Consider the following 17733-nt stretch of genomic DNA (forward strand, 5'->3'; position numbering starts at 1 on the left):
TTAGCAGTGTTGGGGTTGACATGTAGAGGCCTTAGATTACTTTTTGTTGTAATGGGTAACTTAAAGCATTATTCTTGGTACTCTAGTACTGCTGTTTAGTTTATTTTCACTAAAGTAATCTTTGGGAACACCCACAATAGGCAGTGTGTAACAAGGCAAAGCATGGACACTTCCTTTGCCTTGGAATGTATGAAAGAGGTAGGCTTTGTCACGGTAGAATTGCTTAAACATCCACACAAGCATGAGTGTACAACCTGTTCATGATGTAAAATCATCACAACTCAACCATCATTTCAAACAACTGTAGCCTACTTGTATCCATGTTTGACCAAAACAGCTTAAAACAAGTCACAAGCTGCTGTCATGTTGTCTGTGGCCATTGTACAGACTAGTGATGTTCCTAGGTGTATAGTTTCCTGACAGATTAAACACAAAATATTCCTGTGTTTAGACAACAGGTCTAAAGTGGAGTAAGTACATTCTGTAAAGCAACTTCACACTGTGACAGTTAAGGCTGGCTCAGACTACACGATTTTTTTGGTCGTTCACGATGACACCATATCAGACTATGCGACCAAAATCTTGTCCCGTCTTGGCCGACAGCCTGGCCACACTACAAGAGTGGTCCGGACCGCTCAGCGTACGCAGACGTCACCAATATCTCCGCGACTGAGTGCGAGTTCACAGGTTGTCGGGGGGCTGGTCAAAGAGTGTCAGTCACTCTACAACAGAAGAACTCTATGTGATTGTAGCGGTCTTTTGCTCAAAAAAGGAACATAAGAAAACAATTATGGATTGGATTATGGATAACAAGTATGGATGTATCAAAAGGAGGACACTATGGACTGGCTCTCCTTCAGATAGACCTTAAGGTATGCATGTGATAACGTAAATAAAATAAAATAACATGTACACATTAGTTTTAGGGAATAAAAGGTGGTAAATCTTGTAAGTGATGGTGCAAAGACAATGAGCAAATGTTCTCCTGTTGTTAGACGTCAGGATTCATGTCGTTGATGTCAGGTCAGGGTGTCAAACTAGACGACGATGTACGAAAAATTCTGACACGCTAGTGTTGTTGTATTGTGGTCATGAGGAATCGTAAGGAGTTTTGGACGCGTCTTTAATTATGTCATACTACAAGACCTTTTGATGTTCCCAACTCTCAAAATCCAGCCCGATTTTAATGATGAGCTTCGATGTCGCAGTCGGTCTTAAATCTGGCTGAATTCGTGTAGTCCGCGCTGGCCTTTAGACAACATCACACCATAACATTATGGAGTTGGATTGCATGTTACACAGTTACCCATCCTTTCTGCAGATCAACCTCCACTGAGCTGAATTAATGTTGCCAACTGTCCAACTAGGATGTGTTTTGAGCTAAATTTGTTCGTCCCAAGCGGGACACCCCTTGCCCTTTATTTTGGCGTTACTTCTCTGTAATCACTAGACAACACTTCACTGATCCTGGGTCAGATCATCTGACAGCACGAACCAATCATGCTCTGATCGCTTTAGTCATGTGACACCTGTCGATCAATCACAGCAATCTTGCAAACATCAGCCTTACCTACAATATCAAAAGCAACAAATCCTTCAGAGATAAGTTTTGTTTCTGGATGTTTTCTCGTTCACAAATATAAATTAGAAACATGGATGAACTTGCAAAAAAAGAAACAGCTTTACAGCTAACATGAAAGCATGGGAGCAACGAAGGCGTGGCTTACGCAGGTCACTGGGGTCCGACCAAAACTCGCCGCACTTAGTTGGGAGTTTTCAACAGGCCATGGAGATGAGCATGACCACAAGCAGGCAAATGCCACAGACATGCATGAGAAGTCCATCCAAGCATAAGGTGCAAGGAATGTAAGCACATTTTTAGACATCAACACCAGAAAAAAAAAGCAGCATGAGAAAACAGCATATGTGTACTAAAAACACACCTGCAGCAAGGGAACTGAAAGTGAAGAGTGACTTGTCATGTAAGGAGATTTCTTTAGTATCTGAAAGGACTAAAGACTCCTTAAAGCTGTTAAAAGCAACAAGAAATATCCACAGATAGGGAACTTGGCGAGCCAAGCCTCTCTTTTGGATTTAAAATCATACAACTATCATTGGTGGTGTGTCTGGGTTTCTGTCTGTGTCGATTTGCATGCAGCACCGTTGTTCAAATTGTCCTTGATATCTCTAAGAGGTCTTCTTGGATGTACCAGTTCAAAGCTGGTGCCATAAAGAAACATGTATATGTACAGATTACACTCCGCCACAAAAGCAAAGAGGGGACAGCCTTCACTCTCAAACACAGACTGGTGTTGACAGCTCTCAGATGAAGCTGCAATCGGACCTTGACCAAATTTCTCTACATTACAAAAGCAAAGAGCCAAACAGAAAGCTTCTCTTGGAAGCAAAGATGTTTCTGCACTTCCCCTGATAGGTTTTGGCATGAATTTTAGCCACCCACAAGCTCCGCTTTTTATAAACTACGGCAGCTCTAGCCCATATAGCTCACACTTGTACTTGAGCTGTACGCCTCTATCTCATTTTGTCGTGTCGCCCAGATTGTCCCCTCATGAATGTGACTGAAGAAGTTCATCCAATCACCTGAGAGTTTTTAAAAAAACTTTTCTCTATGGGATGTTTCCCAGGTGAATGTGAAATATATCCATGATATGGAAATATGAAACAGTTCATCAGGCATATTAGGTTACACTTCTAATCTGATTGTCCAAATCATTTAGGTCATTAGATGCAGATTCAATTCTGATTGCTTACAGAACTGAAGGAACTTGAACCAACCTTCAGAAATGAGTGTGGTTCAGACAGCACCATCTCATCCTGTTTTAGTGATTTCATGATCTACAGGTGCTTCTCAACAAATTAGAATATCATTAAAAAGTTCTCTATATCTGTTTAAGTAATTTTTCTCTGGTAATGGTTGGATTCTCTCGCTTCTTGTAAACTTATGGCCCATAGATATAAATATTAGCACATGTTCATGCCCCCCTTGTAGCTGAGACCTTTTTGTCCAAAGCACACTTTCAAAAACTTGATTGAATTTCTTTTTCTGTATAGTAATAAAAATATTATGGAAACTACTGCTGTGGCTTTATTTCCCTATGTTCAGAAATGTTCATTTTCATGCACTTTTCTTCAGTTAGAGCCAGTGCCCAGAAGACTTTCTGCTCCTCTGGAGACTCCCAGCTCTCTGTGCTGCTTTAGATCTGTCACTGAATGTCTTTATTGGCTTTTATGATCTCTAATCAGCTGTCTGCTGCATATCTACACGAGGACGATGTCTGCTTTAGTGTGTGTTGCCCTGCCTCTGTCATTAGATAGCTGCTCTAACAAGCATTGGTTTAGTCAGCCTGCAGTCATCCCTTTGTCTCTGTGTTTTTGTGGTTTCTACTACAGCCCAGTGGGACCAGTTAGCAGCTGGACTCTCCTCCTTCTAAAACATGCTGGAGAGTCGATAGGAGAAATCAGTTTCTAGTCTAAAAACTCTGCATGCTTACATAAAAGGTTTAGCCAAGTTATATTTAATTCTCAAAGGGAACATTTAACTTTACCAGTGACCCTGTCCCAGTACACTAGTAGCACATGATAAATGATTTATTGGAAGAGAAGGAGGCGATATTTCTCCTTTCAGCTTGTTTCTTCTTTTGGGTCTCCTTGAGAAAAGGTCAGCAGGCAGCAAACTGGAGTTAAACACAGACAACTTAACAGATCGGTACATTTTTTACATAGTATATGCTTTACTTCAGGCACACATACAGGTGCCTCTCAAAAAATTAGAGTATCATGAAAAAGTTCAATATTTTTTGTCACTCTTTTCTGAAAGTGAAACCCATATATTATATAGACTTGTTACACATAGAGTGAAATATTTCAAGCCTTTATTTCTTGAAATATTGATGATTATGGCTTACAGATAAGAAAACCCAAAATTCAGTGTCTCAAAAAGTTATATAATATTAAATATTGATATTATATAAATATAATATTAAATATTACATAAGATCAATGAAAAAAGGATATTTTAAACAGAAATGTCAGACTTCTGAAAAGTATGTTCATTTCTATGCCTTCAATATTTGGTTGGGCTTCCTCTTGCATGAATTACTGCATCAATGCGGTGTGGCATGGAGGCGATCAGCCTGTGGCACTGCTGAGGCGTAATGGAAGCCCAGGTTGTTCTAATGGTGGCCTTCAGCACTTCTGCGTTGCTGGGTCTGGTGTCTCTCATCCTCCTCTTCACAATACCCCATAGATTCTCTATGGGGTTCAGGTCAGGCCAGTTTGCTTGTGAATCAAGCACAAGGACACCATGGTCCTCAGACCAGGTATTGGTACCTTTGGCAGTGTGGGCAGGTGCCAAGTCCTGCTGGAAATGGAATCAGCATCTCAGTAAAGCTTGTCAGCAGAAGGAAGCATGAAGGTCTCTAAAATGTCCTGGTAGATGGCTACGTTGACTGTGGACTTCAGAAAACACAGTGGACCAACACCAGCAGATGCCATGGCAGCCCAGATCATCACTGACTGTGGAAACTTCAAGTAACATGGATTCTGTGCCTCTCCACTCTTCTAGGTCCCAAAGTCTGGAGGAGGAGTGGAGAGAATCCACACTGCTTGAAGTCCAGTGAAAAGTTTCCATAGTCAGTGATGATCTGGGCCCGCTCAGTGTTATTTGCTAGTTTGTAACTTTGATTCAGTAGCTGTTTTGACTGTCTCATTCTCATCCCACCAAGTGTGTCAGTCACTGATCTATCAGCTGTTGGCCAAAACATCAGTCAGAAACTTCACACAACAAGTGCAAAGGACTGTTTTAAAGTCTACTGCAGCGGTTAAACAATATGCATATTTATCACACTTAGATGTTTCCCATCATCAAACTAATTTTAATATTTTAGAAAGACAACCCAAGTAAATAGAAAATGCAGTGTTTAAATGAGTATTAAATCTTTTTTGGGGGGGGGGGTCCAAACCTATCTTGACAGCCCTAGTTTGAACATTTCTGTATAGCCCTGAACCACTTTGCATTAGACTTTAAACGGTATAAAAGACAAATTGTCCACTCATGTATTTGCTCCAAAATTTTAAAAACAGTGTAAAATCTCGTCTTGTCTTGTGAGATTAGAGTCTCATCACACCCCTATGACTAACAATAACTATTAGTGGTTATTTAGTCACAAACATAGCCTACTGGCACGTGGAATGTGTGCCTGTGTCAAGGATCTAAAGAAAAGGGACAAGAATGAGCGTAAGGAAAGAGAAAGTGTGTGTGGGTAAGTGCGTGTGTGAAGCACTCAGTGCAGGAAGTGCTGTGCAGCCAAGAACCTTTTTAATACATACTGCTGCTGAAGTGGCTCTCCTCCTCTCCTGTCATTCATCATCTGCATAGACACACATACACACTCACTAAATCACACACCGCAGATGCCCTTATGATCACAAAACAGAACCCCTGTCATGGTGATGGGTGTAGATACAGCACTGAGGGGAAAAAATATGAGTCTTGGGCTTGGCCGGTTGTGCAGACTTCCATTAATATCACTGATGAGCTGAGGTGGAAGCTATTTTATCAAGGCTGGCAGGCAGACAACACTGAACATCAACACCTGCACTGTCAGTTCAAAATGTTTCATACTGTCGGGCTTTTATTTTTGAACAGTCTGTGTATCCAGTGTGGTTTATTCTCTGTAGGCCTTGCTGCAGATATACCCCCTCTGTGCGTTAGTATGCCAAGGTCAAACTTATGCATCACTCTAATAAGAGCAATAATTTAAATAAGAAATGCACATTATGGGAGAAGGAAATGCTACATGGACTTCTTTGAGGGAGAGACTCTTCTTCTTATGTTTTACAATGTTAAATACAGGACTGACCTCCAAGGGCCAATGAAACAGAGTTTTACATTTTTAATGTTATTTTCTCCACTTTTTGATTAACTTTGATTTGTTCTCAGATGGAAATTAAGAAAAGGTCAGGAAAACAGGGAATGTACCCAAGGACAGACATGTTCATTGACTGTCCTATGTACAGAGCAGCCAAAAACCTCAGCACAACATGGAAGCTCATGACAGGACATTCTCTTGAGACTTTAAGATCAGGAGCTGTGCACTGCCTGGATTGAATACAGGATAGTCTACAACTTAATTCCACACTCATGGATACTGGAATGCTTGGCGCTGTATAGCATCAACAGAACATTAAGAGGCTTCATCAAGAGCTTAGTGGGACAGTGGCCGACTACTTTCAGGTGCTGTATCAACCAAGGAGATGTAGCCCCTGCTGTTCTGCATAAGTATAAATCTGTGATGTTTGTGTATGGGTTGAACTCAGGTGCGGTGACGGAAGCAGTTTTAAACAGTTTATTGTGCGGGTAAGTGCAGAGGGGAGAGGGATTCCAAGAGTCCAGGAGGGAGTGAGAGAGTGCTGGAGCTGGCTGTGGTGATTTGAGCAGGAGGCACTGGAAAAAAGGAGGAGAAGCACGTTAGCGACAGTACAAGAAAAAATGCAAACACTGGAGATCACTAGAAACATCAAAAGCACAAGAAAACTTCTCTGGAGGATCTTGAGAAGGAGCCTGGAGACGACGTTTACCGTGTGGTAAGGTAGACAAGACTCAGGCGCTGTAGAGAGCTGCAGCTGGTCTTAAATAGCAGGAGTAATTAGTTGATTCGCTGCAGGTGAGACTCTCCACAGCACCAGGGGGGCAGGGTGAAAGCCTCAGGAGAAACAGAGGATAGTTAGCAGCCAGCAGCCAGCTCCGGAAACCGGAAGTTCCACAAAATAAAATACTCAATACAAAATAAACACCACAAAATCCCCGTCATTAACTCAAGCCATCAGAGAAATGACTGTGGGTAGTGGTTCAAAAATGGGGAAACAATCAGCCACCTCTTCTACATGAATGACAGCAAGCCGAACGCTAGATGGCACAACGCACTGATCCATCTCATCACAATCAACAGCAATGGCATCAGAAGTCATTCTGACCAGAAAATGGGTTGAATGGTTTTAAAGACGACTCTAAAAGTGGCCCTAGGTGTGAGTGTGAGAGTGCCTGGTTGTCTGTCTCTAAATGTCAGCCCTGTGATTGACTGGCGACCAGTCCAGGGTGTACCCCCACCCCTGCGACCCCAAATGGGATAAGCGGTATAGAAAATGGATGGATGATTCTTAAGATGGGAAAACATCACAATGGAAGGGACTGAACTACCAGAAGGCAACATAGGAAATATACAAATACCTTAAGATCCTACACAGAAATGGCAACCATGAGGAGGCCATAAGGAGATCAACCACTACCAAATACCTAAAGAGTAGGGGTGTGACAATGCTTCTCTCATAAGACAAGACAAGACGAGATTTGGGCAAACCAGACAATGATTTTACACTTTTTTTTTAACTTTGGAAAAAAATATATGAGAGGAAAATGGTGGTGTGTGTGTGTGTGTGTGTGTGTGGGGGGGGGTCGCCCCCCCCTTGTGGCCCAATTGGTGAAAAAGTACCCTCTTGGGAGCCAAAATGCGTGTTAAGGTGCCCTCTATGGAGCCAAAACACATGTTAAAGTGCACTCCTGGTTGGCAAAACAAACTAAACTGCGGAAGACCATTAGGACCAAGAAATTCTATGAAACATTACTGTTGCAATAACTTTTATGTTGGGCTCTTTTTAGATCTATATTGAGCCAGAACTATATCTCACAGAACCAGTTTGGATTATCTGGTGCTAATATGTTGTTCAAATGCACTAGAATACAGGAAATGGCAGACCCCCAGACCCCCTAGGGATTTATTCATTTATTTCTGTGTGTTCTTCACAGTCCAGCGAATCTACACAGTTCTTGTGGATGCTGATCCTAACTACAAACTTACTTGAGATGTCTGTCTAGTTAGTCTGTTTTAAGGCTATATAATGTGCTGTGTGTATAACATATAAACATGAAACTTAGTGCCCTCTTCAGTGGCGAGAACGTGCTGTATGTGCCCTTTTTTTTCCTTTGGCCCCTGCCCTTGAAAAAGTCTGTGCACGCCACTGGTGGAAAATATGTCCTTTATAGGGCTGAAAGATAGAATTGCAAAGCATATAGGTCTATGCAGATATGTTTAAACTAACTGCTCTTGCACTGAATAGGGGATCAATGCTTACACACAGTTTATCTTGCCTAACTCTGAGTCAAACTGTACATTATAATGCTCTTCAAATCAAACCTTTCATTTTAATATTCTACCACATCTTTATTTTACTACACTATCCACCCATTGCTTCAATTTTAATAATAATAAAAGCATTTAGATTATTTTGAAAGTAATCTAAAAACTATTCACAGCAGACCTAAATATAAAGAGCTGCATCAGTAAAATCAAACTATTTCTTATCCTCTTTATGGGCATCCATATTTACACTCAAAATAAATCTTTCTGTTAATAACATGTTTGTTTGTTTTTACAGTAATTTAGAGAAATAGATTTAATTATCGTTTTCTGGTCTTTTATTCTCACATGAGCTTTGACAGTGTTGGACACTAGTTACAGATCAGCGTGTGTTAATGTGTGTGTGTTGGTGAGTGAATGTGTCTCTGCTCTGTCTGCAGTCAGACAACAAACATGGCGTGTCTAACTGGGGCTAAAACTTTGTTTTTTGGAGCTAACAATGGACTCTATGGTGTTCAGACTGTATTAGTTTTGCTAAGTTTACCGCTTCACGACTCATGTTAAACTTCTGACTGATGATAGCACAGCTAACAGCTGATGGATGAGTGGCTGACAGACGGAGACATGATGAAGCAGCGACCGAATCAAAGTTATAAAGTCACAGATACCGGCACTATGAGCGAGTTCTGCACGCATACACAAACTAATGGAGACTGCACAGATTTCCAGCAGCAGCATTTAATCATTTTGGACTGTTATGATGAACTTATTATGCATTTGTGGATCACATATGGCACACGGCGTACGCAGAGGAGGGGGCGGGGGATGGAGCATGATCTGAATGGGTCACGGATCAGCTCTGTTTCTTCATTAACTGTCAAACCAACAATTTCAAAGTGTCCAGGACATCTTTGTAATCTTTTATTACTTCCAGTTAGGTATTGTTTTCTGTCAGGAGAGCTGCTGCTCCTGATGTCTGGACAATATTGATCTCACGAGATGATTTTCACCTCGATGAGACATCTTGTGACATTTTGGCGATATGGCCTAAAAATCATATCATGGTATTTTTCTTGTCTTTAACAGTAATGGTATTATATAGTGGTACAAAATTAAAAACAGATAATGCTTTTCAATCCAAAGTCAAGTTTTATTAACCCCCTTCTACCCTTAAAACAAGCCTTTACTATAAATACTCAATTTATGTCTAAGCATAGGTGCATAGAAAAAAAAAATGTTTTTTTTTTTTAAGTCTCTCTAAGTTTACTTCAGTCTAACTGCACTCCAAGTTTCACATTTCATCTCTATCCTGATGAGGTGTGTTGAGCTGCTAATGACTTGAACAGGTTTCCTGGTGAAGGCCTTCACAATAAAAGCGTTTCAGGAAAATAACAGCAGCAGACTTTTATTGTGAAGAGCTTCACAGAAGTAGCATTTAGTACTCAGTTTAGCATTGAGTTAGCTTAGCTTTGGCTGCCGTACCGGCGAGTTTTTGCAGCTGGTTTACAGCAGCTTTTCTGACCTCATGTAAGATCGCAGCCTAGATCTTTGACTCATTATGGACTTAGAAAAGAAAGTTTAAAGGTAAAAAAGACTTTTAAATGGTTGTTTAAGCCCTTTTAAGATGAAGAGCTGCAGCGCTGGGCTCTCTGAGACCAGCCAAAGCTCTTAGCTTGTGTTAAAGCCCCAGGCAGGCTGACAGAGGCGGCACACTGACTTTGTTGCGGTACAGCCATCAAACTTTGAGAGGAAAGAACACGTGTATTTTTCTACTAACTGTTATTATTAACAGCAAAAGCGAGTGACATTCGGTTAGTTACCTGGCTACAAGTAATACTAGAGCTAAACGTGCTATTGACTGGACTCAGCCTGAGCTGTCCATCATAAATCACTCGCTCTGCCAGCTGTGGGAGCAGATATGCCCCGCGCGTGAATCACAGCACAACATAGGCATCTATACCGGTGATGACGGTGTTGCAGAAATCCATTCTGCGGCAAAAATTTTACCAGTAACGGTATTAATAACGGTTTACCGCCCACCTCTAATCTCGTCGCACCCCTACTAAAGAGGGTAAGGCAGGTCCTGAAGAGTCAGCTGAAAGAACGGAACAAAATCCAAGCTATCCACACCTGTGCCCTGCCAGAGATCAGATACCCAACTGGCATGAAATCCTGGCCAAGGGAAGAGATAAAGGCCATTGATATAAAGACAAGAAAGTTCCTCACAATGCATGGAGGGTTTCCCAGGTCAGCACCAAGTACACAAATTCATCCAGATTTTTGCCGCACTGCAACCTAGTTTGGCCAAATCGGGCTCATTGTCAAATCTCTGGGCTTGATTTTGCACGTCAGGAATGAAAATTACTCTTGTAGTATGACATAATTTACAACACATCCAAGACACCCACAACTACTCAACGAGACTAGCGTGTCAGAATGTTTCTTACACTGTCATCTAGTTGGACACCCTGACACAATGTCAAAGACGTGATGCCTACCAACATGAGTGCATTCACTTCTTGTCTTTGTATTGACAAGTGTCCTCACTTTTTCTCTCTCCAGGGAACAAATGTGTACATTTTATTTTATTCTATTACGTTATCACATGCATACCTTAATTTCTATCTGAAGGAGAGCCCGTCCATATTGTCCTTCTCTCAAAACAGTCATAATTTATATCCATAATCCAACCCATAAGTATTTCTTGTTTGTTGTGTTCTTTTATGAGCTTAAGACCACTAGAGTCACACAGAGCACTTCTGTTGTCAAGTGATTGACGCTCTTTGACCCCTCTGCCCACCTGACAACCTGTGAACTCACAGCCGCAGAGACAGTGGTGACGTCAGCATATGATGAGCGGCCGGGATCACTCTTGTAGTGTGGCCAGTCTGTTGGCCAAGACAGGACAAGTTTTTTGTCCAATAGTCTGACATGGCGGTGTCCTGAATGACCAAAAAATCATGTAGTCTGAGTCTTAAGTCAAGAACCCTGACACTATCGAGGATGGAGGGAGGCCACAGACTAGTGAGTGTCAGACCTGCTGTCCAGAATGAAACGACAAACATCTGAAAGATGCCCCCCAGTAAAGATCTGCTATGTAAGTACCTCAGGCAGCAGAAACCCAAGGGGGTAGGATGAGGAGCCAAAGGAGCTGTCCTGGAAGGACAAGCCTCTGCACCGCATGATGGACAGCACAGAGGCACTCATCATGGCTGCACAAGAACAGATCCTAATCACAAGATCAGTAGAGGCCAGGGTCTACCACATCAGACAGGACCAGAGGTACAAAGACGGCCCTGAGACGGTGCAGTAGGCCACTGCAGGGTTCAAGATGTTGGCAAAATTATGTTACATTGCATGTTAACATGTTTTTTCAAAGAGTTGATTCTCTAAAGATGCCATACAATGATTTTACCCTGATAGAACCCCCTCTGTCTGTAAAGAATCCTTGTTATTCCCCATTGTAATGACATAAATCTTGTAATAAGATCTAAATAACTAATGTTAGCATATACAGTCATTTTGTATATTCAAAAGTCCAGGTGGCGCTTCTGTCACTCTTATTTTTGGGTCTTACTTTTGTTTCTAGGGGTTTATTTTTATCTATGCATTATACGTCATATCAGCATTTTCAACTAGTTTATTTTAACTATGTTAATGTCCTGTTACTCTTTTTAAAATCTAATGAAAAATGATTACAGAAAACAGATCTTTAGTCTTGTGGTACTTCAGAGACATCTCAGTAATTCTCAATCTCAGACCACCTTTATTGATTTACGAAGAGAGAGAACAGTGAAGATCAGAAGATGCTGAATCAGTTTTCTTCCCCACTGTGTTCAGGGACAGAATGATGTCTTCATCATTTTATCAGCTGCTGCTGCCAGCACTGCAAAAACTGGCCATTTCAAAAGAAAATCACATATAAAAAGAAGACACAGCCATTGTCCACTTCAGATCCCATGAAGTTAGTAAAGTAAGTGGGAGCAGTAAAAACAGCGAGTATATATCCATAATTTAATGTCTCAATTAAAAACTAAAACAGGTCTACCCTCTGGCAGCCAACAAAAGCCATAAACTATCCATTAAATTAGTGCAGCCCGCTTGTGCAGCATCATATGACCAGACTCATTCACATGTTCACCTTTTTTATCTGTTGCTGGTCTTCCAGTCTTGTGTTGTAAAAGTGCAGACACAGAAATCAGTCTGACATTGTAAAGTCATTTTTTTCAGTCAGGTTTACTACACATTTAAACAATTAACTATAAAACGACTAAATAAGACCTTTTCTCTTAGACTGGAGCAGGACAAGTCTGGGTTATCTGGAAAACTGGATTGAGTTTATATAACCAGTTAGACCTGATTCTAACTGAGTAAAGACGAAAGCAAAATGTACCTCCGAAGATCCCCTTGGCTCACAGCTACAATGTTTAAATTAGTACTATGGCGGATAACCAATAAGAGACCATCATTTTTTTTCAATTGTTGATTTAAAAAAAAAATAAAATAAGTTTGATGGAAGCCATTTATGCACATCTAGGTTTAAGAAGGGGTTAATATGTAGTGAGCAAAGATCTCTATAATTAATTCTAACTGACATCACTGCTATTTACATCAAAAAACAAAGAACTATTCTGGCTTTATAACTGTTAATATAGTTAACTTTATTTTAGTTAAACATTTGTGTACCAAAGTAAAACAAACACACACAAAAAAAAAATGACATGGGTTTCCCCCGTTTACCATGAAATGAATTAAAGCAGTGGTTTTCAAAGTTTGAGGTGGGCCTCCCCTGGGGGGGGCTTCAGGGAGGTGTGAAAAAAAAAAACAACAAAAACAGAAAAAGGTGGTTTGCTTTGCGAACCTGCGCTTTGCATTGTGCAAAATGGATAGACTTATAGTTACTATAGGGACTATGCTATAGAGCAGTGTTACTCAACCAAAGAGCCAAATTGTTGAAAAATACCTTTGCAAGAACCACAATCTAAGAGGTGAAAAGTAGCAAAAACAGCTTGAAGTAGCAATAAAAATAGGATAAAGGTGGCAAAATGGTCAAAAAGCAGCAAAAAATGGCTGCAAAGCGGCAGAAATCAGGAGAAAAAGTGGAAACATGGTCAGAAAGTAGCAGAAATGGGGAAAAAGTGACAAAAAAATCAGTGGAAAGTGACTTCAATAGGCAAAAAACAGTCAAGAGTGGCAAAAATGGGCAAAAAAGAGGAAACAAGTGGTATGTAATGGCAAAGGGTAGTTTAAATGGACGAAAAGTAGCAAAAAATGGTTAAAAAGGGCAAAAAGTGGGATAAAAGTGGCAAAAATTTGGAAAAAGTGGCAAAAAGACGTAGCAAAAATGAGCAATAAATTGGAAAAAAGGGATATTTAAGGATGAAAGGTAGCTTAAATGGACAAAAAGATGAAAAAAGGCAAAAATGGGATAAAAGTGGAAAAAATGGGAAAAAGAGGCAAAAAGAAGTTGTAAAATGGCCAAAATATGTGGCATTGGGTATTTAATGCCATTATAACTGAATAAGAGGGAAAGGCAGATGTTTAAGGACATTTGCAAACTGATGATTTTGTCAGTTGTTAGCGTTGCACATTTTGGCTCGGGCAAACTTTAGGCAGTTTCCAATCCTTGCTGAAACAACACATCCTAGCTTTGGCTTGGTCCCAATGCCCGCAGCTAGCTGCTACTGCTGCTTCATTTTAACCTCGTTAGGATAAAGACTTTTAAGCGACTTATAAGATCTGTTGTGTTAAACTTCTTGTGTTAGGACTTTTTTCCACAATGAGATCTTTGCAAGGCAAATTTTACAAACACTTTCTTGTTATCCTTCCCGTAAATACGGAATAACTCCACCGTGTTGTTGGCCTCTTAACACTGAGGCTGCTTCCTCTTCTTCTCTGGTGCTTAACAGTGGGTCATGAACTCAGGCGCCACCTATATTGGTTAATATTTTATCATTAGGATAATGAAATATGTAAAATATATGCAATATCGGCCGATATTTTATCAGTGCAGATAATTATCGTGCCCTAATGTGTTCCTGTAGTTATTTTTAGGGTCCTCGGACCCCTTCTAGCAAGAGCTAGAAGGGGTTCTTGCCCAAAGGTCAATTGTATCTGGTCCGTTTCTTTCTTCTTCTTCTTCTTCTTCTTATTATTTCACCAGCTCTTTAAACCTTAATTTGACCCCCTAAACACGCTCAAAAACTCACCAAAATTGGCACACACCTCAGATTCTGCAAAAAATTTGATAAAATGAAAAAATTAACTCCAAACATGCCAAAATGTGCTCTCTAGCGCCACCTAGGCACACTAAAACGGCCCTCACGGCCAGTAGGAATGTTGTACAGAGATCAAACCAACGTTGAAACGCTCATCTCACTGAGACCCACAAATCACACACTGACCCCCCTAACCTATCTCAAACAGGAAGTCAGCAATTTGCCTTTCAAAATAACAACACGTTGGAACTGCTGTGGCAGTTAGGCCTCTACACAAAAAACCAAAGGTCCTACAGCTTTAAAAATGACATGGATGGATTCCTGACAAAATTTACTACAAAAATATCTTATTTTCAGAGAGATTTGGTCAAAATTGTGGCATCTGTGAGGTGAGGTTCAAAAAAATTTCAGTCAATTTGACTCCTGAAAAAAAGAGCAGTTGGTGATGATGTCACTCACTGATTGACAGTTCAGTGCAGCTGGTCATGTGACTCACTGAAGGCGGGAAAATGGAATGTGTAATACACACCCATTATAAAGTCTGAGGCTCCTGGCAGAGCTGCAGGTACACACCTCAGTCTAACTTTGAGCAGGTCAAAGGGTCAAAAAGGGATGGAACCCTTAAAGTGGAGGTCAAACGGGCATGAGGGACGTGCGACAGACCGAGGACCTGACCAATGCTGCTTGCAGCTTTAATCAGTATTATTATTTCATTAAGATTTAGAATTAGAAAAAAGACAGTAAAATGAGTTTGATTTTAAAACTAAATATATTTTTATCCTTAGATATCCTTCACCAATATATCCCTTCACTCCTCTATGTCTGCCTCCTTTTGGTGTCTCTGTGGGGATCGGCCAGAAAGGCCGATACTTTATGATGTCACCTGAGTTAGACTTTACAAAGCTGGTAGGGGAGAGTGGGGTGAGTTGTGCCAGTTTTTACTCAAAGTGACTTTAAAGTGAGGCCATGACAGTAATGCCTCCAACTTAAGTATGTACATATATATCAGGATGTGGTGCATCCCTGGGAACAATAACTTTGGATCTGAAATAAACTGTTTAAGAAATATAGCTTTCAGAAGAAAAGTGGTTTTGTGGCACAACTTGCCCCCGGTGCGGGGTAAGTTGTGCCTTTGGTTAGAATACGTTGGGGTAAATTGTGCCAGTGATTACTGAAGATTACTGAAGTAAAACAGAACATTTTAATCTCATAAACTATAATGCTGAATAAAAGCAAGACAAATTCAAAACAAAATTACTCATTTAGGTTTTATTAAGACATAATAACCCTATTAAACTAAAGGCATAAGTCATATTTTCTAGTTTTTGGGAAAACACAAAAAACTTAAATACACAATATTGACATTTGTGAATCATTCCAGGCAAAAAGGCATTGGCAATAGATTCCTGTTGACATACAGTCTATCTTATGCAACATATATGAATAAAGTGATTTAGGCCAATTGCTGAACATCTCATTGTGACTTAGGCCACTTAAAAACTGAATAAAACTGCTCTTTAATAACATAGCGTGAACTCAAAACTGAAATCAGTGTTAGCTAAATTAAATGAATGGCAGGTAAATCAAACACTGATGAGGCATGCCCATCTCCTCTCTCCTCCAGCTGTTTTTGGTCCTTCTTTGTTGGGTACTAGGTGTGTAGGTCTAGGTGTGTGATTGTGTGGATTTGTTAGGGTAGGTGTGTAGGTGTGTGGGACTGGGTGTGTGGGTCTGGATTTGTGGGTATTTGGGTCTGGTTGTGTGGGTGTCACGGTTTGGGTGTGTCTGTGGGTCTGGGTTTGTGGATGTGCCACTGGCACAACTTAACCCAGGCCCTTTGGCACAAATCACCCCAGCCCCACTATTTTGAAAAAGTAGCATGATCCAGCAGTTTAGAGCTAACATCATACCAACTGTATAGACTCACTGTGTAGCCTACTAAAGCACTAAAACATGTGTGAAATGTTTTCAAAGCTGTCTATAATTGTTCAGACATAACAATCAAAAAAACCTTGATCATAGAAATTTTACTTTGAAAGGCAAAAAACATTTTTTGAGCTAAAATGTGCTTACTTCTCATGCCATATGTCTGTATTTTATGCAGGATGAGTAAAATGGATGGCTCTTCAAAAATATGTGGTCACATGACCAATTTCTTCTATGGTTTTCTTGAAACAAGGGGTGGCACTACTTCCCCGCTGGCACAAATCCCCCCACTCTCCCCTACACATTTTCTTTAGAGTATGTTCCAAATTAAAACCCTTTACCCACTTTATCTTACTTATTTTCTGCAAACTTCAGAAAACTTATCTGTGGTGTGATTTCCCTTCAAGGTTGGGATTGTAGTTCAGGTTTTATGCAATATTTTTGTAGGCATTTATATTTATGTATTGACCTTTTAAAACACAGCAGCTAATCTTTTATACTGACGATTCAATCAGTAGAATTTCATGCCTATTCAGCTTACATATATTTAATGCACAACTGAATGCCTGAAATATCTTTACACAGCAGAGCCAGGTGTGCTAAAGGAGGTGCAGTAAAGAATGAACATTCGCTTTCAAGGCTGAATCTCCATTATGAGCCCTGATAACAGTCTTTTAATGCCATGTTTTAACCTTTCAACCTGCATTTATTCCAGTCCACAGAGAACAGAAGCTCCACTCTCAGTGTGCCACTGAGGGCTGCCTGAGCAGCCAGCTTTTACTATGAATTTCCAGAGTGTGAGGAAGAATAAAAGAGGAGGCAGAACAGGAGGAGCTGGCAGACCGGTGAATGTATGGAAAGAAAAATTGACTGTACAAGTGCATACTGCATACACTATTCATCTCTGTGGACTGAATTGGCATAGCTGCAGATATAAATGGGATTGATATCCAACAGTGCTCCTGGAATCTATATCTCGGTGCTTTCCATTTTCAAAAACTCATGCAAGGCAATATTGCTCTAAATGAGGCAATGTGGCACAAACAAAGGAAACTAATGGAATGTGCATGGTTGGTTTTGTTTTCTTTTCAACAGTCTGCTGGCTGGCTCTGTGGTGTATGAATGATGTATACACCTGAATGGTCTGCTGTACGCTGGTGGCACATGGCTGAGGTGAATAACTGAAGACTCTTTAGCAAGAACGGAAAACTCAAGAATTAAGAGTAAATAAAACAGCTTCTGTCATCTAAATAATCAAAGGTTTATGAAAGTAATTGTTGGATTTGTCTGTGTTTTTGGCTTTGGTAAGCCCTGTCATGTCGGTTGTAACAATGTGTAGTATAAAGTTGAGTTTCCTTCCCAGGAACACCCCAAATGATCGTTATTTTGAAATAACTGAAAAGTTTAACAACCCCCCAGTAAATAAAGGATGA

Source organism: Cheilinus undulatus, linkage group 1 (assembly GCF_018320785.1).
Source record: "Cheilinus undulatus linkage group 1, ASM1832078v1, whole genome shotgun sequence".
Classification (NCBI taxonomy): domain Eukaryota; kingdom Metazoa; phylum Chordata; class Actinopteri; order Labriformes; family Labridae; genus Cheilinus; species Cheilinus undulatus.